Source organism: Argiope bruennichi, chromosome 7 (genome assembly GCF_947563725.1).
Source record: "Argiope bruennichi chromosome 7, qqArgBrue1.1, whole genome shotgun sequence".
Classification (NCBI taxonomy): Eukaryota; Metazoa; Arthropoda; class Arachnida; order Araneae; family Araneidae; genus Argiope; species Argiope bruennichi.
Genome location: NC_079157.1, coordinates 37,842,539 through 37,864,053, shown reverse-complemented (window position 1 = coordinate 37,864,053; position 21,515 = coordinate 37,842,539). Strand labels below are relative to the sequence as shown.

General features: G+C 30.5%; 1 protein-coding gene across 2 annotated transcripts in view; it reads left to right on the top strand.

The window, feature by feature from the left end:
* LOC129976573 (ras and EF-hand domain-containing protein-like) overlaps positions 1-21,515 on the top strand; it is a 108,033-nt gene that overhangs the window by 1,461 nt on the left and 85,057 nt on the right. The gene's annotated exons all lie outside the window — the stretch shown is intronic.

Genomic DNA, 21,515 nt, shown 5'->3' with positions numbered 1-21,515 from the left:
AACATCTCTGAGCGTTGAATTTAGATTGTTATTATATATAATATAATTAATTTGGTCACATTTTGCTGTATGTAATCAGATTTTTCTTACAAGTAAATATCTCAGTTAACCTGTAAACAGGCTATGACTAAATATTTCATTGCGAAATGAATAGATTTTCAATTAATTCCCCAGTTAACAGGCTAAACTTCAACAATGTACTATATGTATTATGTGCACCATTTATTTATAAGTGATTTTGCTTGATAAACAATTTAATCTGTAATTCGCTATTACCTAAACCATATTTTGGATTGAATTCAATTTATTTAAAATGGTTTTGAACAAACTGCAAATAGATATTTGCATTAATAATTTCATTTTTAAAAATATTTTTTAAACTTTAACAAGTCTTCTTATAATTGTATGAATCAATTATTATTATTATTATTTTAAATACAGAGATTTTTATTTTGTTGCTCAATTTGTAAAGATGATAGATTTTAAAATTCTTAATTTATCTTGAAATTATTTTTGCCATGCTGTAATAAAAATGACCGATAAAAGAGTAAAGTCGTTTGATGAAACCATGCTTTAGTGAACAAAACTTTAAAAATATACATGTTTCACAAAGTATGTTAGAAATGAATTTTAAAAAAAAATCTTGCTTTATTGTCGCTAGAAGCCTTATATAAAATATCTTAAAAAAAAGAAAGCCAACAGCTTTGCTACCCGGCTGCAAATATAGATATTTCTTTAAGCAACTCGTTTGATAAGTTTTACTTTCTCGTATATTTAATACAGAGAAAGTAAGTGTTGCGACATAAATCGTAAATATTTTATTTAAAAGTAGCTAACGATTATTTTAATAATTATAAATTTTATTTTGTAAATAGTTGTAAAATTCAGATTGGCAACAGTGATATTTTTGGAACTTGTTGTTTAAAAACGATGCTAGAATTTTGAATGAAAATAAGTTGACGTAAATTTGATAATATTATCTATAATGTAATAAGATTTAGTTTTATAGTAAGTTTGTATACATTTTATTTTTGTTGACGCACGAACACAACATAAATATTCACCAAAAAATTCGAACTCCAGATTTTGATGAATCTCCACGAGTTCGAAAACCCCATTTTTGGTAAATGACTGTCCGTCTGTCTGTAACAAGATAACTCAAAAATACTTTTTAGTTAGACGGCTTAAATTTGGTATACTGTTTTTATACCGAATTTACAGGTTTGTATTAAATTTTGCTTAAATTCTGTTCAGAAACCCGTCTGTCCGGCTGTTCGAATATGAGTTAATATGATAATAACAAAGCGAAGAAAGTTAGATAAATAAAATTCGGTACACAGATTTAATATCTATAGTGTAGATAACTGACAAATGCTGAGCAAAATCCAATAATGGGTTGACTGTCTGTCGGTCTGTACTTTCAGAAACAAGTAAATACGATAATTCAAAAACGCATTATCTTAAAAATATAAATTTTGGTATGTTATTTTGTGGCTATAAACGCAGTTTTGTGTCAAATTTTTGTTTCAATGGATTGAGAAAAATGTGTCTAAAACACAAATTTGGTTTTGGGATACTATTAACGCATGCCAGGGAATAACCGCCAAATAACTCGCCAAGGATCACCCGATAGATTCAGTAACAATGCTATATTCAAGCCAAAAGATTTCATTTGATTTTCTTGATTTTATTGGCACAAAAACCATGATGTTGGCTATGCTGCGCCAAACTGTGTATAAGCCAAAAGATCATATTTCATAACTGTTGTAGCTATTGCCATCTCTGGCATGATAAGTTTATCAGAGTATGAGAGACAATTTGGAGAAACCACTCCCAAACCCCTTTTTTCTGTTTTTTTTTTTTTTTTTTATGTTCTTGCCTTAATTTATTCAGAATAGAATGTTGTTGTCCAGAAATGCGTGTTCTACCGTTCGAAAACTTATCAGAGATGAATTCCAGCATTAAGTGATTATTTGTTTTAGAAACATCTGCCGGGCATGACGTCATGAAGATATGAGTCAACCAACTAAAGCTGATAAATATTTAAACAAAAACATAAAAAGACAATGGTTTAAAATGTCCGATATATTTAGAATATGATATACTATGAATATCATAGATCAATATATAATGATATAATATGAGTTTTCAATTGTGCAGACATCTACTATATTAACGTTGAGAATTAAATGTATAATTTTTATGGCATTTACATATATTTGATATTACATGTATAATGATAATTTAAAATCTAATTAATTTCCTAATTTTTAGCTCAATTTAGCCCATATTAACTACACTCTAAAATATTCTCTTATTTTCTGATCTCATTCCATTTTTTTCTATTTAATTAGTGCAACAGAAAGTTCTTTAAAAATGCTTTAGTCAGCGAGTTCCACGCTCAGCGTGAAGAGATAAAAAATTGCTGATCTAAACAAATTTCTCTAAAAGACCCTGTGATTCTCTTGTCTGGGCCGACGCGTGTAGGATATCTTCCCCCCTCTTGTTAGCTTTTTCTCATTTTGTTTTGTGTAGTTCTGTTGATTAATTAGAAATTATCACGCAGAGAGAGAGAGAGAGAGAGCGAGTATAAGAAAGAAAATATGCTAAAGTCACGAATAATTTATTGACTTGAAAATTTTATTTTAAATACATTTTAAGCATTTTATCTCTTTTTCCCACCATATGGATATTCCCACCAGATGAGATAAAGACGATCTGTGTTTTCTCATATTTGCCTCGGATGGTATTGAAAAATTTATGAGCTCTTTCTGTTTCACGGTTTACTGCATTTTTTTTGGGGTTTATTTTTCTTTTTGGGTTACCATTTTGTTTTCTGATTTTATTTATTACTTCCATAAAAGTGTGAAAAAAAGAACAGCAGTTTGAAAGTAGAGTGACTAAAATAAACAATAATTGTTTTCTCTTTCCATTTGCCGTGTTCTATACACTTTCAAAAGATATTTCTTTAAAAATATTTCCTGAATTTAACTTCACTGCTTTAAAAAAAAAATATTAAGATGTATTTCGTTAAAAAAAAAATCTGTTGGCTTTTGACTATTTTCTCGTTTGAGCTTTTTTCTAGTGATTGGGCTTCCAGTGATTGAAAGGGTTTTATTTTCTCCTTTAAATAACCTTTCGATCATTAAAAAAAATCTTTCATGATTTTTTACTTGAAAAAGGACTTATTAATTAATAATGAACATAGATTAATTAAAGAATACACTGAAAATTTTATTTATCGCTGTTTTGGTTTTTATTTTGCCTAAGGCGATCTTTTATTTGATCATTATCTTTATGATACTTATTTTTGTTACCAAAAACAATAATATGAAAGAAGCAGATCGTATGGAATTTTCGAGCTTTAAGATTATTTTATGTGATTCCTTGCAGAGTATATCGGCGTATGACTCTGCGTTTTAAAGTGCAGATTGTAAACGCTCGATACATAAAATAAACATTTATTATTTTAGGATATTACGACCAACGACTGAAAGTGTTTTAAAGAAATTAAAATCAAAACACAGACTACGTCAATTCCAAGTAACAGCGAGCATCTCACTCGTTATATTTATTTTTACAACATAATCCTCGTTGCCAAATTCAACAGCAGAAAAACAGTTTCATTTAACACAAAATATTTTTGCTGCAATTACTTTAAAAACAATTATAACAATTAAACAAATACAAAACATTAACAATTATTTATAATATTTAGTTATGTGTGAACCACAATGACTTGCGATGATGAGTTGCGGTACTCACAACCTGTTCCTACAAGTACAATGGATAAGAAAATTAAATTATAATGAATGATTCACTGTTTTTGTTTACTGTTTGACGTCTCAATCCATAAATTAGCATATTTTAAAATATAAAATTATTTTTTTAAAATTCTTTTGTTACCACAAGTATTTATTTTGTTATGCAAGTATTTATTTTGTTATGCAAGTATTTATTTTGTTATGCAAGTATTTATTTTGTTATGCAAGGATTTATTTGGAAGGATAGATCCCCATTTAAATTTTTTAAACAAATCTATCAATAGGTGGACTACCTATAGACTTGTACTTTTTCATGCATGTAAACGCGATACCTCAAAAACGCTATGATTTAAATAAATGAAATTTGGTATGTGTTCTTATGATTGCAATTGTATTTCTGTGCTCAATTTTGATTTTAATCGTCGGAAAGAAGGTATTCAAAATACAGATTCGGGTTTTCTATAGCTGCATCTCAATTCCCATCCGAGCAATGAATTGCTAAATATTAAATAAATGAAATTTTTTTAGACATTTTATAACATTTAAATAAAGATTTAAATAAATGTATTTTAGTACCACCCCATTGATAAAAAGGAAATTTTGTGTTAAATTTTGGTTTTCGCCTATCTAAAAAAATGCATATAAAATGCATATTCGATTTACTTCATTGAACTACGAAAAACAAAAAGATTCTATGCAGGACTCTAAAAATAAAAATTTGAGCGCTCATAGAGTTCACAGATTTGGCCAACTCATATTTTTTTATGTGGGGGAGGGGTGTATATAACACATTTATTAGTGAAAATGCAATCAAGTGACTACTCCCGTTAATTTTATGCATAATTTATGTTCATTTCTTAAAATAATCGCGTTTTTTACGCTTTTATACTTGAAAATTTTCTTTTATTCAAACACAGCCTGCTTCTGAAATATCAGTATAAGGTTCCAGTTCATGAGTTTCGCGTGGTCCCCTTCCTTCTATGATAATCGCCGTCACTCTTTCATATTTAACAGGCTGGTAAGGTCTCAGCTTCGGAACCGGAGGATTTCAAGTTCGAAACCCTATTCCACCGAAGAACCGCCATGTAAGCGGGTCTGGTGCACGTTAAAACCGTCGGGGCCAAACGTCCTCCCACTGGTGTGGCGTGGAAATTTAGAGTGGGGGGGGGGGTGCAAGCTCAGGTGTCGTCCTCGTCGTCTGACCGCGGTTCAAAATTACGAGGTTCGACTCAAAGCAGTTTTAGTGTTGCTTTAAAATGGGGCGTTAATATAACTATACTACTTTAACAGTAAAGTTCTCTAACTTGACACCTCTAATTTCCGTGTCTTGTAGTGCATTCGCAACACTGTTATTTGTTATTTTATACCAACAACAATAATTTTTTTCCGTTGTATTTTCAATGCAGTCATTGATTTCAGTTTTCAAATAGTTTTACAGTGATTCGTTTAGAGCAGTTTCAAAGTTGGGAGATTTGCAGCCATCCTGGCCGGAATCATTATTTGATATATTCTTATTCATTTATTTTTCAAAACATTTTTTTTAGCTCTTTTGCTGGGAGAGCACGAATCTTTCGATCAATATGGCATCCCTCTAGTTAGAGACTTCTACTCGTAAATAGGGTTAATTGAGAGATTGGGTTTAACAGAAATGGAGTATACACCCATTTTACATGCACATCATTAGCTTTTTTTAAAAAAAAAAATAAAGTGAGGAGTTTAGTTTTATATTATAACATATTTATAACTTAATTAATAAGATAATTATTTATTTTAGATTAACTTTTTCTTAATTTCATTAAATTCATGAAAAGTATAAGATAGCATTAAGTTATCATTTATAAGTTATCATCAAGTTATCATTTTATATATAAAGTATATGTTATGATTTATAACTGACTGGCATCTGCATTTCTACATAATAAAATTTAAGCAGACGTTTGGTGTTTCTAAATGCAGTAATAACTGAAATGAAAGGAATGAATCAGCTTGAAACCTGATCAGTTATACTTGACAAACCCTTATGTTTTAGAATTCATCTAATTTGTATTTTTCTTTAAAGTGTGCGAAGTATAGAAAAAGTATTATAATCGTCAAAAAAGTAATTTTCATAAATTACCACATGAATTACCTCCCCGAGTTTAAAGCACACATTTTTGACATTATGTCTGTCTGTCTGTGAACACGATAATTCAAAAATGTTTTGAACTAAACTAAAATTCAAAAATGCTTTGAACTATATGGAATTACGACTAAATTTGTCGATATCTATCGAATTCTGTCTGTATGCCCGTTCGAGTACAGGTGTGTTTCATAACTGTAAAGTGTTAAGACGTAGGTACATAGAATTTGGTACCTGTTTTATCATTTAAGATATAAATAAATATAAAAATATTTTAATTAAGACATAAATTAATTCGATTTGTTTTCTTGTGACTACAACTGGAGTTTCGTGTCGAATTTTTGTATCAGTTTTCGGTCAAAAAGACTATTCTCGTGACATATTCTCTAAAAGTGTTAGATTCGCCCCAAAGATATATATTTTGTAACTATCATTCACCAAATGCTATGCAAGGAATTTTATGCCTTATCCAAGGACTACAACAGAATTTTCTGCAGAGGAAGAGGGTTAAAACCTTTATTGGAGAATTGGCGAGAAAGGCTCGGTTTACAAATGTATTTATTAAGCAACTAGGCCTAAGTAATTGCCTAATCTGTTTGTTGGGAATCTGTCAGTATATTTCCAGTGTTTTGAAGCATCAGACCAATGCTCTTTTTAAAAATTAGATTATATTTTTCGGTAATACAATATGTACTTACAGTCGAAGGACATTATTTTAACCTTAAAATTATACATTGTGATTGATATTAAAATTATACTCAATGATGCCAAAGTAAAAGATTCTATTTCAACTCTAAAATCCTATATTCCAATCTTCCTGTATTATATGTTGATTCAATCATGTGCCTCTTTAATATTATATTCAGTTGCTTTTACCATTATTTCAATTTAATTTACTAAATGGAGAAAAGGGCCTCATTTTAAAAGTTATATGCAAAAAAATGTATGGAAGAGCAAAGTCGTAAAGCAGAGTTCGCACGAGGCCAACGATTGCATATCTCAGGAAGACCACGTGATCCCAACGGGACAATGACAGATGGTTGTCTCATCGGGACCTGGACATCACTACCTGATGTAGGCGTGGCTTTCCATTGCGCCTAATAGTTTGTCTCGTATGAACCCTGCTTAAAAGATTGGTAAGCGGGGTGAGACCGGGTACCTTGATTTTTTTTGCCACTGTTTTTGTTGATTTGTAAATAGATATTGAACTATACTCCACTAGTCAAGAAAAAGAAGCAATCCAACTGGCCATATTTATGGTATCTGTGTAGGTGGGTTTGTTTTACGGCACTAACACTTTAATGTTCTTTTGTTCTTAAACTACCCTTGTTCAATAAAGTTGTAACTTTATTTAATCTTATTGCATGTTTACCAAGGATTTATATCTTGGCAAATAATAAGGATTCTTCCAATGAAGATATAAAGGCATCATATATTGATTGCTTGTATTTTATAGCTCAAAGAAAAGAGAAGGATGGATCCAATGTGAAAAGTGATTGGGTGCACGAAGGCAACGGTGGAGTGCGGAAAGAAGACAATGAATTTGCATTCGAATTTTTTTAAATAATAGGAATTATCTGCTGCTTTTCTGTTAAAAGTGGAGTTAACCGTGTTTTCTATAAAATAAATATGAATACCAGGTTTTACTCCACTATTAGGATAAACAGAGTAATTTGATTTTATGTTTTTAAAGGAAAGTCAATGATAAAAAAGTCGTTAAATTGTGATTTTCTAAGAATGATATATTGCAATCGGTTAAGCAACGTGTAGTGAAAGCTTATAAGCCAGTTAACAGCTACGCTACCTGAACAATTGCTTTTGTATTGTGGTCATGTTACTGGGCTGCGAACCACAAGGACCCAGGTTCTATCCTCGCTCATCGGAAATATGCTACATTGGTGACCTCGGACGATGAACCTTCAATCTTCGTACAGCTGTTGTGGCGCCATCTACCCACAGCAAACCAAAATCGTCAGACTCACTTGACGCAGCAACACAAAGCCGTCAGACTCACTTGGCGCAACAGTAACCACACGCACTACACTTGACGCTACTCAAATGGGTACATGGGTACAGGCACATTAGACTCAACAGCTAATAAATAATACACCACTACTCAACAGCCATATCGTTCGTCTCACCTCCGACTCACTGGAGGGAGAGTCTGTAGTGAAAGCTTATAAGCCAGTTAACAACTATGCTACCTGCTCAGTTGCTTTTGTATCGTGACCATGTTACTGGGCTGCGAACCACAAAGTCCCAGGTTCTATCCTCGCGCATAACAATCGCTACAAACGGATATTTTAATACCAATCTATCTCTAGTTAAAATAAATTAGTTCCAACAGACCGCTGAGACTTAAGTATCCGATTTAACCGCATTTCCCGTTACATATCATAAACATCTCCAAAGACTCTTTTGAAATGTAATTTTTTTATTTTCACGTACATGGAGTATCAAAGAAAAAGTATTGTAATCGTTAAAATATTTCAATTCGAGATCTTAACGAATTTTTATGTGTCAAGTCTTCCAAAGTTCGAAAAATGGATTTTTGGAATTCTTTCGGCCAATATGTGAGCACGATAACTTTAAAAAAATTAGAACTAGATGAATGAAATTTGGGATCTGGTCTCTACCTCAAAATTGTAGATTTTTATGTAATTTTTAACGGATTCCATTCAGAGGATTTCTAACTACTTGGCTGTCTGAATATAATTTAGCTCATTAACTACAAAACGAAGTAAGCTAGATAGGTACATTTTGTACTATCCACATGTACTTTCCATGTATTTTGTACTATTTCCTGTACTTTCCTGTATCCAAATAACTCAAACACTCAATGATTAAAATGAACGAAATTTATTATGTGCTCTCGTGACTACAATTGTATTGTGCATCAGATATTGGTTTCAACTGGTCAGGAAAAAGATCTCCAAAATGTACATTCAGTGTTCTGATACTTTAGTATTAAACATATTAAACATTTAGCAATCATAACTATTTATTGTTAAAAGTCGTCAAAGATCCCCCTGTCTTTCACGGTTTTTATTCTTCAATAGCATACGATTAAAAATACAAAAGTGCATTTACTAGAGAATATGCGAGAAAATTTCGGAGAGACCACCCGACGCTATTTTATATCTGCAGTAAAATTATATTTTTCTCAAGTTAGTACAAAGTGATATTTATTCCAAGGTGGAGTAAAAGAATTTTTCGTCCAATATTGTTTTTGTTTATTTAAATAGCAAATACCTGATTTTCAAATCCACTGAAATTACATTAGTCATATGAATACTGATTTCTTTTATTGTTTTCCTTTAAATGAGTGAGCCGATTTTTGATTTCCAGTATTTATCTTATTTGCATTTGCAATTCATGAGTAATTAAGAGAATTGTTTTTGTAATAAAACGAATCGTTGAAGGTTTACGGAAATATTCCATAATCTATACTTATAATAAAGCTCAATGTGTGTGTGTGGTGGAGCTCTACAAGCCAGATCGTTCGACATACAGCTACCAAATTTGACATGTGTATACCTTGTTTGACATCGTTGGAGGCCGGAAATATGCACCTGGGAGCAATTTTTTTGAATTTTTAATTAGAATTTTAATTAACTAAAAATCAAGCGGAATTTCAGCGTTTCGCTACTATAAATTCCGAAAATATTGCAGCACAAAATTTACTTTTCCATCAAGTTAAAACTCTAAAAATAATCATTTTAATTATATCAATTCTTTAACCTATATCTAAAGTTTCGATTTTTAACGAATTTTTAAAGAAATATTTTAACCATATTTTTGAACAATATATTTCACACAAAATAAAAATAAAATTTAATTTGTACGAGGAAGCCAATGGGAAAAAATGAGCTTTTATCAACGTGTTGCTCTTACATTAACAGAAGTTCTAATTAAATAAATAAGTAAATTATTATCGCAAATTAAATATATAACAATGTAATCTTCAGCACGTGTCTGTATGAAGTGAAAAAATTTGAAATATGATATTTTCTAAAAAGTAAATGAGGCAAAGTTGCTTATGATTTTTTATAATATCTATATTATTAATTCAGTAAAACAGTTTAATTTTAGGTAAACATGGTTTAATATATATTAATAATCACTCTAATAACCGCTCATCAACTAATTTGGGGCATGCATCTGCTAACAAAATGGTCTAAATGAACTAAATAGCTATATCTGGAGAATTATGGAGGAAAAAGTACATATCTTAAAAATGAGCTTTTATTAATATACAAGTTTAATCAAATTATTAAAAGTGTTAGAATTACAAACAGAATTGTTGAAAAAATATCGGGAGTTCAAACTTATTTATTTAATGAATTTTTAATTTATAAACGTAAGTTTACCTTCCGATGACATTTATTGTTGTTTCATTTTTTTATGGTTCTTTTAGCAATGCACTGCTATTTTACGATTTTAATTTTGTTATCCATATTTTTGGAAAATAATTATGCTTCATTTTTTTGTACACTAATAAATTTATTTTATTATCTTTATGCCCTTTTTCCGTTTGTACTGTATTAGCATAATTCATTGTCATGTATATATATATACAGGGTGTCTCAAAAACCTTGACAGCGGCTTTTATTCCTTAAATATTGATCGTAGATATATACTGCAAATTACAAAGTTGTGTAAAAAAAAGTGCAAAATGTATGAAATCGTTTAAAATTTTCAGGGAATTAAATTTTTATACCGACCCCGTACAAAAAATTCCCAGTGAGTAAAATGTGCCCCATCCTTTAATAAGGCCATGTACAAAATTTAAGAATTTTATCATGAAAACTCTCAAAGATATGTTAACACAAAGTTGGTGAAAGGTCAATCACAAATTAAAATGCAAATGTTTACAGCTTCAGTGGAAATGAGGTGACGCAGGAATGCATCATAAAGGAATAAAATTTGCTTCATATCTTTAGTTTTAAATACAAATTTTAAAATCTATGCTTCCTGAAAAATTAAAATTTTATATCATGAATTACAGAATATAACTTAAAAATAGAAAAGTCAATGAACTTGTAAAAAAACTCATGTGACCTTTCCTTTAAGTTATGCAATCTTCCCTTTAAGTTATTATTTTTACAAATTTTTAATACTTTTGAACCAATAAATAGAAAAATTATTAATTATTTATTCAATCATTACTTTCTTTGTTAATTTGTGTACGATCGCCAAAACACGGACATCCGACATGTTTTTTCCTCTTTGAGAACTCATATCCAGGCATGAAAAATGGTACATGGCATATTTTACTCACTGGGACTTTTTTTGTAAGGGGTCCGTATAAAAATTTAAATTTTGTATTTTTTGAAGTATAATTCCCTGAAAATTTTAATCGATTTCACAACATTTTACACTTTTTTTTACGCAACTTTGTAATTTACAATATATGTCTATGATCAATATTTAAGGAATAAAAGCCACGGTCAAGGTTTTTGAGACACCCTGCACCCTGTATATATATATATATATATATATATATATATATATATATATATATATATATATATATATATATATATATATATATATATATATATATATAATTAAAATTAAAATTAATCTATTAACTGATCTGATAGTTAAGGTAAGATATTAAAATCTTGTAATCTGTACCACATTACTATGTAAAATGTTAACACTCTAAATCTCTTTTTGGTGGACAGATTTCAAGCACAGTGTTCTTTTTTGCAGTGATATACTACTCCAGTAGCACTATCTACTAACAAATGCGTAAATACTTGCAGAATTTTTTTCCTTTTTGAAGAATTAAACCTGGCAAATGCATCCGCTTTATGTCATATTCTGATTCAATAATTATAGCACATGACGTGCCGATGCCATGCATTGGAATAAAATCTGAGACAATTACCTCTTTCCTACAAGCTCAAGGAGAAAGATGACATTCCTACAATATCGATCGTCTATTATTATTCTGTAAAGCTGATTCTGCAACTATTTTAATTCACTCAAAGTCATGATCTCTCTAAACAACAATTCACTTAATTCTGGATCGTTCTCTTTCATTGACGATGCATGTGAATTTGGCTCATGTTTCAAATTCACTCGAATCATATTCATATTAAATCACCTGCCTAGAGCAATCAAATAATGCATTAAACTTTAAATACTTTGCATTCTAAGCCATTTAAAACATTTTTTTTAAAAAAAGGCTGAGAGTTGATGGGTTACATCGGAGGGGTATTTTGGAAGAAATTGTCTTTTATGGGACCATTTTAAACGGAATAACATGCAAACTATGATGTTTTGTGGTTCCAATTCTTTACAGTCTTCAATTTGCTTTGACTTGTAAGACAATTTGCTATCTTTTATTAAGCTGGTATTTTAAAAACAGATTTCAATTGAATTCCGTACAACTATTTAGCTCATTCATAGTACTCTTGAAGCAGAGTTCGACCTATTTCGAGATGTCACACCACAATGTTTACGGTTCGATATTTTTTCAACTTTCAATGATGCCACTTCATCTAAGCAGCGTTCACACGAGGCCAATTATTGTGCGCAGTAGAAGGTCACGCCTACATCAAGATGAACACCTGACCTTAACGGAACAATGAAAATAATTGCTCCGGTGAGACATCTATTTACTACTCTTCTATAACCCCCGGGGGGCACCTCGAAATGAGGATGAGAGGCTTCTGGCATGGTGGTTGGATCTAGCCATCCTGGTGGGTACACTAATAGGTGGGGGATCAGACTCCTCCCATCGATGACGGGACGTACATCCTTCGGGGAGGGTTGTACCGTGGCTGGTGGACGGCCCTTAGGACTCAACCACAGTTCCCGCCAATGTTGCTGTTGCGGCGGTCCGTTCATCCAGTTTTTATGGTTTAAATCCGTGTGCCTTCGTGGCGGGTCGGAGAGTTAGATGGTTGACTTACTACTCTTCTGTTAGAGTCATGTGATCTTCCTAAGGTAGGCGTACCATCTATTGCGAGCAATAATTGATCTCATGTGAACGCTGCTTTAAGGATGACACTTACAATCTTCTCTAACACACACCTTTTACAAGCGTTGGAAATTCGATAGTAGCAGTGATATAAGTAGAAATACAAGTACTTTCTTACAGCGTTTATAGTCTTTAAATGTAGTCAACAGTGTTATACTAAACTTTTTTTCTGTGATCACAAAGTTGTAGAAAAGCATCTGAAATTATTCAATAACAGCAGCTTTATATCCAATATGCTTCCAGCGATGACAAAACTGTAGAATATCTAAAACATGCGAATAAAACGGCCAACAGCCTTAAGAATTCCTGGTTTATTTGGATAATACCATCATTGTGTATAAAATATTTCCAGCGATGACAAAACTGTAGAATATCTAAAACATGCGGATAAAACAGCCTGCAGACTTAAGAATCCTTGGTTTAATTGGATAATACCATCATTGTGTATAAAATATTTCCAGCGATGACAAAACTGTAGAATATCTAAAACATGCGGATAAAACAGCCTGCAGACTTAAGAATCCCTGGTTTAATTGAATAATACCATCATTGTGTATAAAATATTTCCAGCGATGACAAAACTGTAGAATATCTAAAACATGCGGATAAAACAGCCTGCAGACTTAAGAATCCCTGGTTTATTTGGATAATACCATCATTGTGTATAACGTATTTCCAGCGATGATAAAACTGTAGAATATCTAAAACATGCGGATAAAACAGCCTGCAGACTTAAGAATCCCTGGTTTATTTGGATAATACCATCATTGTGTATAAAATATTTCCAGCGATGACAAAACTGTAGAATATCTAAAACATGCGGATAAAACAGCCTGCAGACTTAAGAATCCCTGGTTTAATTGGATAATACCATCATTGTGTATAACGTATTTCCAGCGATGTCAAAATTGTAGAATACCTGAAGCATATGGATGGATGGACCTACCACTTTAAAAATCTCTGGATTAATTCGATAATTACATGTTTTGCTCTCTAAAAAGGGAGTTGCTGTTTTAGGATTCAAGCGTGCTGTGATTTTATTCGAAAGACAAAGAGTCTAATGCGGCATTCGTAGCCGAAACGTTCCAGAAATTCATAAAATGACGCCATTCGAACTGTTAAAAGAGTTGGTGTGACTTCGGATACTTATATGCTGATTACTACTTTGAGAGAATATAAGTCTCAAATTGTTATATTAATTTTAGTTTCAGTCATTACACAGCTTCCACAATATTGGGAGCAATGTATAAGCAAAGAAGTAAAGGTGATGATTACATTGAGGCATTATAAATTCCCAAATTGGTGCCTAAGTCTATGTTGTATCGGCTATAATTACATGACTTCGGTTATTAAATTTGTAATCCATTTATTAGAGAATTGAATCAATGTTAAAATTAAATTCGTCAAATACTGTTTATTCCGACATGCAAGGCAATTTCTATGCATGACGCTTTTACCACTACTGCGAGACTGTTGAACAAAATTAATTGTTCATGAAGATCATCATAGTAGTTTAAAAATTTTAAATTATTAAAAAAATTTTAATTTGTAAGTCATTACTTGCATTAACATATTAAAATAAGATACATTACTTTAAATAAATTATTAAGATTTGCATTACATTATAAAGGCAGGAGATAAGAAAATTGAAAAAATAATTAAAGCAAAAATTAAGCAAGGTACAAAGACTATTAAAATAAACCAAACTTTTAGAAAAATTTCTTAGGAAAAAGGTTGCAATTAGAACTCGCAAATGTTGCAACATCTAAAAAAAAGATGATATGCTATTTCCCCAAGTCTTTATTAAAGGTTATTTATCTTCTTGTGGGAATTAAAACCAGGGATTTTTTTCTATGATGGACCTGACAATTGTCCAAAAATTAATCCTCAATTCAAATTCAAATCATCAGAAATTTTTTCCCATTTTAACAAGATGTCAACAATTTGTAATATCAAAAATCTTTATATTGAGGCGATAAACAATCTTAAAAATTTAATATTCTAATCGTCTAAGCATTGAAAAGTTTGTTGCCTTTTTAACAGCTTCTTCTAGATTTCTTGCCGTTGTTTATCGTTACTTAATAGATGGTAGTAAGATTTGTTTCTTTGTTTGTTTTATTGTTCATGTGCGCTTTTAAATGCTTTTTTTGGTGAATGACCGGTTTTTTATTTCTCTATCTCCTTTATTACTGTAAATCTTTTTCCTTTTTGTTAGTGATCCTTTTGGTGAAGAATTGCCTTTAAATGATTTGGGGATGGTTTTTTTATTTTTTAAATATAATTTTGCTAATTTGGCTACAAATGTTTTTAAAGTTTGTTTCCCGCTGTGTTATGAACCATAAACATGGTTTCTTTTTCTTGCGGCAGGAGCAGGAACTATTGTAAAGTTTTCCTCCTTCTGTCATTGAGCTGTTTGATGCATAATTATTGTTTGATGAAAGACTATTGGAACATAGGAACTAGGAACCTTTTGACTATGTATGCCTATCTTATTCTGTTATGGAATATTTTAAGTGTCTTAATTTTTTTTTATTTTTGCTATTTGGCGAAATTTTTTTTAAAGTTTAGTTTTTTAAACAGTTTTCCCCCCGCTGTGTTACTAGCCATATACATGATTTCTTTTCCTTGTGGGGGGGCTAAAGATTGGCTAAAGATTTTTTTTTAACGTTTGGTTTTTTGACTATGTATGCCTATCGAATTTTGTTATCTAATATTTTAAATTTCTAAAATTTTTGTATTTTACAATTTTTTTGTTTTGGTTCTGGCTCTATCTAAAGTTTAGAAGTTTAAATATCTTATTTTGTGAAATTCTTTTTTTTTTAATTTAGTTTTTCTGTTTTTGCATTTTGTGTATTTTTTTAAATTTTTTTTTTGTAAAAACTTTATTTCTTAGAATTTTAGGATCAAAAGGGGATAATTTTTAGATGATTGTGAGACCCTTCACAGAAAAAAAATTCCCATTTTCATTTCCTACACGAAAAGAGCTATTGATAAAATTGTCAGACTAAATTCATATTTTCATTCATTTTTTTTTCTTTTCCTTTTTTTTTTTTTACTATTTTTATTCACTAAAATCTCCAGTTTTTTTTCCTTCTACGAATAAATTATAAGTATAAAATGTATTGATATAAGCGCAAAATTTATTGATAGTATAATATATTCATATAGTTTCATTGCCTTTTGTCACAGTAAAAATTTTAATGAAAGTCTATTTGTATGGAGTTAATTGAGAACCTTTATGTTTTGGAATTGAAAAATATACGTTTGATAGTTACATGCGCAATGATGAAAAGAGACAGAAGCTCTGCAAATTTACACATCATATTCTGAATGTAGTTTGACTGCATAATTTCATATATTGCTTAATCTATATGAAAATTTACTCTTGGCATTGTAATCGTATGTTCTCTGATTTTTCTTAAATTTGGGAAAACAGTGCGTTACTAGCAATTTCCTGTGGTCAGTTGTAGCTCATTATATTAATAGTTATATATTGTTAATCTAGTTATGTCTGCTAAATTTAATGAACTACATTTTCAAAAAAAAGAAAATATTATTTTATATCATATTTGAATTATAGAAATATAAAGCAACCTTATAAAGCTTGTCTTGCTTGAAAAATAATGAAATTAATTGCCAAAACGGACCAGTTGTTGGGCTTAGGGATTTTGCTAAAGTTTATTATTGCGATAATTTCGAAAATGGAGCATGTGGAAAATAGACGATCATAGATGACATTTTTAACGATCCTGAATTTTGATGTAAAAAAAATTGGCGAAATCGGTACATGATAGTAACTAATGGACTTAATCATGATTTTTTCCTTGTAAAGATCGCACAGTTAAGTAGTATTTTTGAGATTCATGACGAAAATGAAAAGCTGTGTGGGAGGGATTGTGCGTTTTTGGCACAAGAGTCAATATGTGCTAAACTGCGTCATTTGATTAAAAAAGAAATGTTGTATTTTAAAGTTCCTAAAAAAAGACGGGGACAGTAACATAAGTAAAAAAGAGTAAAATATGAGATGTTTAATGAAATTATGATGCACTGGTGATAAAAAAATGTTCAGACATATTGATGAACTGCAGGGAGTGCCTCCCCGCAAAAAAAAAAAAAAAAAAAAAAAATCACATACTCTCTAATAAAGTTGCTACCGCTACCCATGAAAAAAATTATGAACCTTTCTAACAAAGAGAACGTCTTGCTGGCAAAGTCGTACAAAGTCGATTAGGAAATGTTAACCTTTGCCGAGACATTTTACTGAATCTATCGCGTCATCCTTGGCGAGTTATTTGGCGATTAATCCCTGGCATACAGACAATAGTATTCGAAAATCGAATTTGTGTTTTAGATGCTTTTCTTCCCATCCGATCGAAACAAAAATTTGACACAAAATTGAATTTGTAATCACAAAATCACATACCAAATTTGATATATTTAAGTCATTTTGTATCTTTGAACTATCGCGTTTATATGTTTTTAAAAGTACAAATGAATAGATGGTGAATCCTTTGTTAAATTTGGTTCAAACTTTGGCAGGTGTCTAGACCATGCGTGTTAAATCTGGTGCCAAATTTTATCCATCTAGCTCTCTTAGGGTTTTGTAGTTTTCGTGCTAACTTATATAGGAACAATCAGATAGAACGGACTTCCTCTGAATAGAGTTTCCTCAAAATTTGACAGAAATCTGCAAATTTGGTGTAAAGACCGTACACCAAACTTCACCCGTCTAGCTCAAAATATTTTTGAATTATTTTCTATCACTGACGGACAGACAGGCAGACATTTTTTGAAAGTTGGCTTTACGAACTTATGGAGGTCTAAAACATGGGGATTCGTCACAATTTCGAATTCAAATTTTTTTGACGATCACAACAATTTCTCTACACTTTGTATAAGGGAAAGTAAAAATGATTCAATACAGTTAAATGCATGTAAAAAAACACCCATAACTATTAAAACATTAAAAAAAAATCCGAATTGATCGAGGAGAAAGCGTCCAGTTATGACGTAATTCGTGGTGATCCTTTTCTATGAAATAAAAACTGTCAAAATCAGTGCAGTAATTATGGGGAATATATATATATATATATATATATATATATATATATATATATATATATATATATATATATATATATATATATATATATATATATATATATATATATATATATATATATATATATATATATATATATATATATATATATATATTTAAAAAGTTTGCCAATTATTTGAAGATAGCCACCTTTGGCCGCAACTTTCTTCCCTAGGAATATTGATTGTGTTCAGTCTGAGTAAAATTTTTATGCTCACCACCCTAAAAATAATTTTAATCATCAAATTATGACATCAAATTCGTATTATTTTAATTACCTTGCAATCATTCTGTTCATTATTTCATTCAAACCATCAAAATAGAGTCAAATTACATGAGATTTTTAAAACTGTAACTATCTGTACCTAACTGTATCATACTAATCGTAATTGTATAATAGAATGATAATTTTGGTTAGGAGATAACCTAGTTTTTGGGTATTTTAAATTTACTTCCTTATTCTGTATTCAGCTGAAAGCGATTCTTTGAGTTGTACTTTACGAATACATAATTCTTTGAGTTGTAATTTACATATTCATAATTCTTTGAGTTGTAATTTACGAATATATAATTCTTTGAGTTGTAATTTATGTATTCATTCTTTGAGTTGTAATTTACGAATATATAATTCTTTGAGTTGTAATTTACGAATACATAATCGCCTTCAACTGAATGCCTACAAAGTGCAAATTGTGCAAGCTTTAAACTTTAATATCATTAATAAAATTCTTTAAGTTGTAATTTACGAATACGTAATCGGTTTTTGCGTAATATTTTTTATTCGAAAGTTATGAGGTACGGACACCCCGGCAATAATTAATGAACACCCTGTATTAAACAGAATCCTACTTTCTTAGTTTTCAAAAGCAGGAAAAAATCACACAATCCAATACTTGACGAGACATTAAAAACGGATTGAATTTCAGTTTAACAATGAAATTCTTTTATTGAAAATTGTACAAAAGAATATTTTTTTAAAAATTATTAATATTCAGGAAAAAATTGCAAGACAATTCTGTTAACATTAAAAAAGAGAATTTTTAAACTTTAAATTGAGGTGGAAATCAACTTCGTGTAATAATATTTCCTGGAATTATGACACAAGGACGCCAAAGGTCCCTCCGTGAGGCGCACTTTTGACTTTGACATTATTAAAATATTTGGCCTTGTGGTGCCCTTTTTATCCTCCAAAGTACATCAGGGTCAAATTTTGTAGCTCTAGGTTAAATAGTAAATTCTGTAGAACGCCAACACAAACAAAAGTACACACATTCATCTTTATTATTGGTAAAAATACACAGACGGACGGTCCCATTTTATATCTTTTCAGAACTTTCCCAAAGCTTTTTGTACATATATGCAATTTTTTTTAGTTATGAAAATTTTATTTTTGTCAAAATTTTTGCCAGAGTTTTAGAAATCTAAACGGAACCTAAATATGACTATCAGTGGAGTATTCTGCAAGCAGATATATTTTACTATGTGTTCAAAAACATATTTAATGTTATTTTTCTCTAAGTGAAATTTTAATGCCAATATAAAACTGTATGATTTTGCTGCGAATGATTCTATGTTAGGAAACTAAAAGATTTGGTGTTTGAATTTTATGTTACACTGTACCTAATACTACATCACATGAAATCTTAGCTTAGATTTTTTTGTTGTAAATTATCGCAAATTCGATCTTAATTTTCTTTTTGATGCTTTATTTGTTCCATAAAATTTTTCCTCATAATAAGCAATAAAATTTTAAGTAGAGATCTGAATCTTTACCTTCACATGAAACAAATTTATTTTAACAGAAGCTTTCAGATGAAGTTGTAATAAAATATAAATTACTGTCTTATCACACAAAATTGTTATTATTCTGTCAAAAAACACTGCTTATTCTAAAGTTCTATTTATTTTCTTAGTGAAGGCTAAGAGAAATGTTAAATTTGACACGAAAATGTTTTATTTCTATTTAAAAAACAACAACTTTAAAACGTGAAAAAGCAACACAAAGAAAATGTTTGAAACAGGATAGAAGCTGGCGCTCCAAATTTGAATATCAGTTTCTTGGAACACAAGTGATAGTATTTTTTCAATCTCAAGGATTGCGGTGGCCTGGTGGTAAGGTCTCGGCTTTGGAACTGGAGTGATTTATTTTCTTAGTGAAGGTAAAGGGAAAAGTTAAATTCGGCACGAAAATATTTTATTTCTGTTTAAAAATATTCTTATTTAAAAAAAAAATCTGTTAAATGTGAAAAAAAAAAAAGCACAAGAAAATTTTTTTGAAACAGTTATGGAAACTGGCGTTCCTAATTTGAATACCAGTTTCTTGAAACACAAGTAATAGTATTTTTTCAATAAGGGCTGCGGTTGTCTGGTGGTAAGGTATCGGCTTCGGAATCGGAGGGCTTCAGCCTCGAGATTCGATTTCACCAAAGAACAGTCATGCAAGCGGGTCTGGTGCACGCTAAATCCGTCGGAGCTACACGTCCCACCGCTGGTGCTGTGTTAAACTGGAAGTGGGTGCCAGCTCCTCGTCATCTGACCGCTGTTCAAAATTATGAGTAGCCCTAGTGTTTCTTTAAAACCGGGACGTTGATATAACTTAACTTGCTCAATCACAGATTTACAGTCACTCAGTGTATGAATCCAATGATGATGATTATGATATTTTGTGTTAAATCATTTCTTCTCTTTCCTTTGTTCCTTTACAAATGATATAAAAGCATGTAGCCTTAATTTTTGTCCTTTTTTGGATTAAGTTTATGTTTCTTTAAGTTCTTTTTTTTACTTTTATTTATTTCGATTCACTTCGCTTCCAGTTTAAAAGGGCTATTAATAATTATTATCATTTTCTAGGATATTCTTCTAATAATCCGATTGATTTAGAAAGTCCGTTTAAAAGAATCGTTTGTAGGTTCAGTCGGAGCAAAATTAGGACAAAATCAAAATGCCACCTAAATTACCTTTAAACAATTTTAATGCAAGGACTTTAGTTACATTGACTTTATGGTAAAGACTTTATATATTGGAATTCTACAGGGAAGGTCTAGAACTACCAAGCTTGGCATATGCACACCTTGGTAGGTTGGTGGGTCCACAGAGAAATTTTATTGAAATTTGAATTAATTAAATGATAAGACGAATTTCTGAGATTTTCTGCGATAACTTCCGAAAGTTATGCATAAAACTGAGTTTTACACCCTTTCAATTTTTTTTTAAAAATTACTTTTCACTGATCCAATTTAATAATCGAGAAAATTTTTCCTCAATGGCAATTCTTTTAAAATTAATTTTTGTCTAATTTCCAACTACTGATTACATCGTAGCTCAGAAATTCAAAACGTTTTCATTGTTTCATCATATAATTAAAGCTCGATTTTCTTCAGTAGTTAAATAATAAATAAGAAGGATTCTGCTTAATAACTGTGCAGTTTACAAGATAAATGAAATAGTAAATTTACTGTATTGAGAAATTTTTAAGAATAGATGTACTCATACAGTTATGATTTTAATAGTGCTATGACGTCATGGGACTGATTTCCA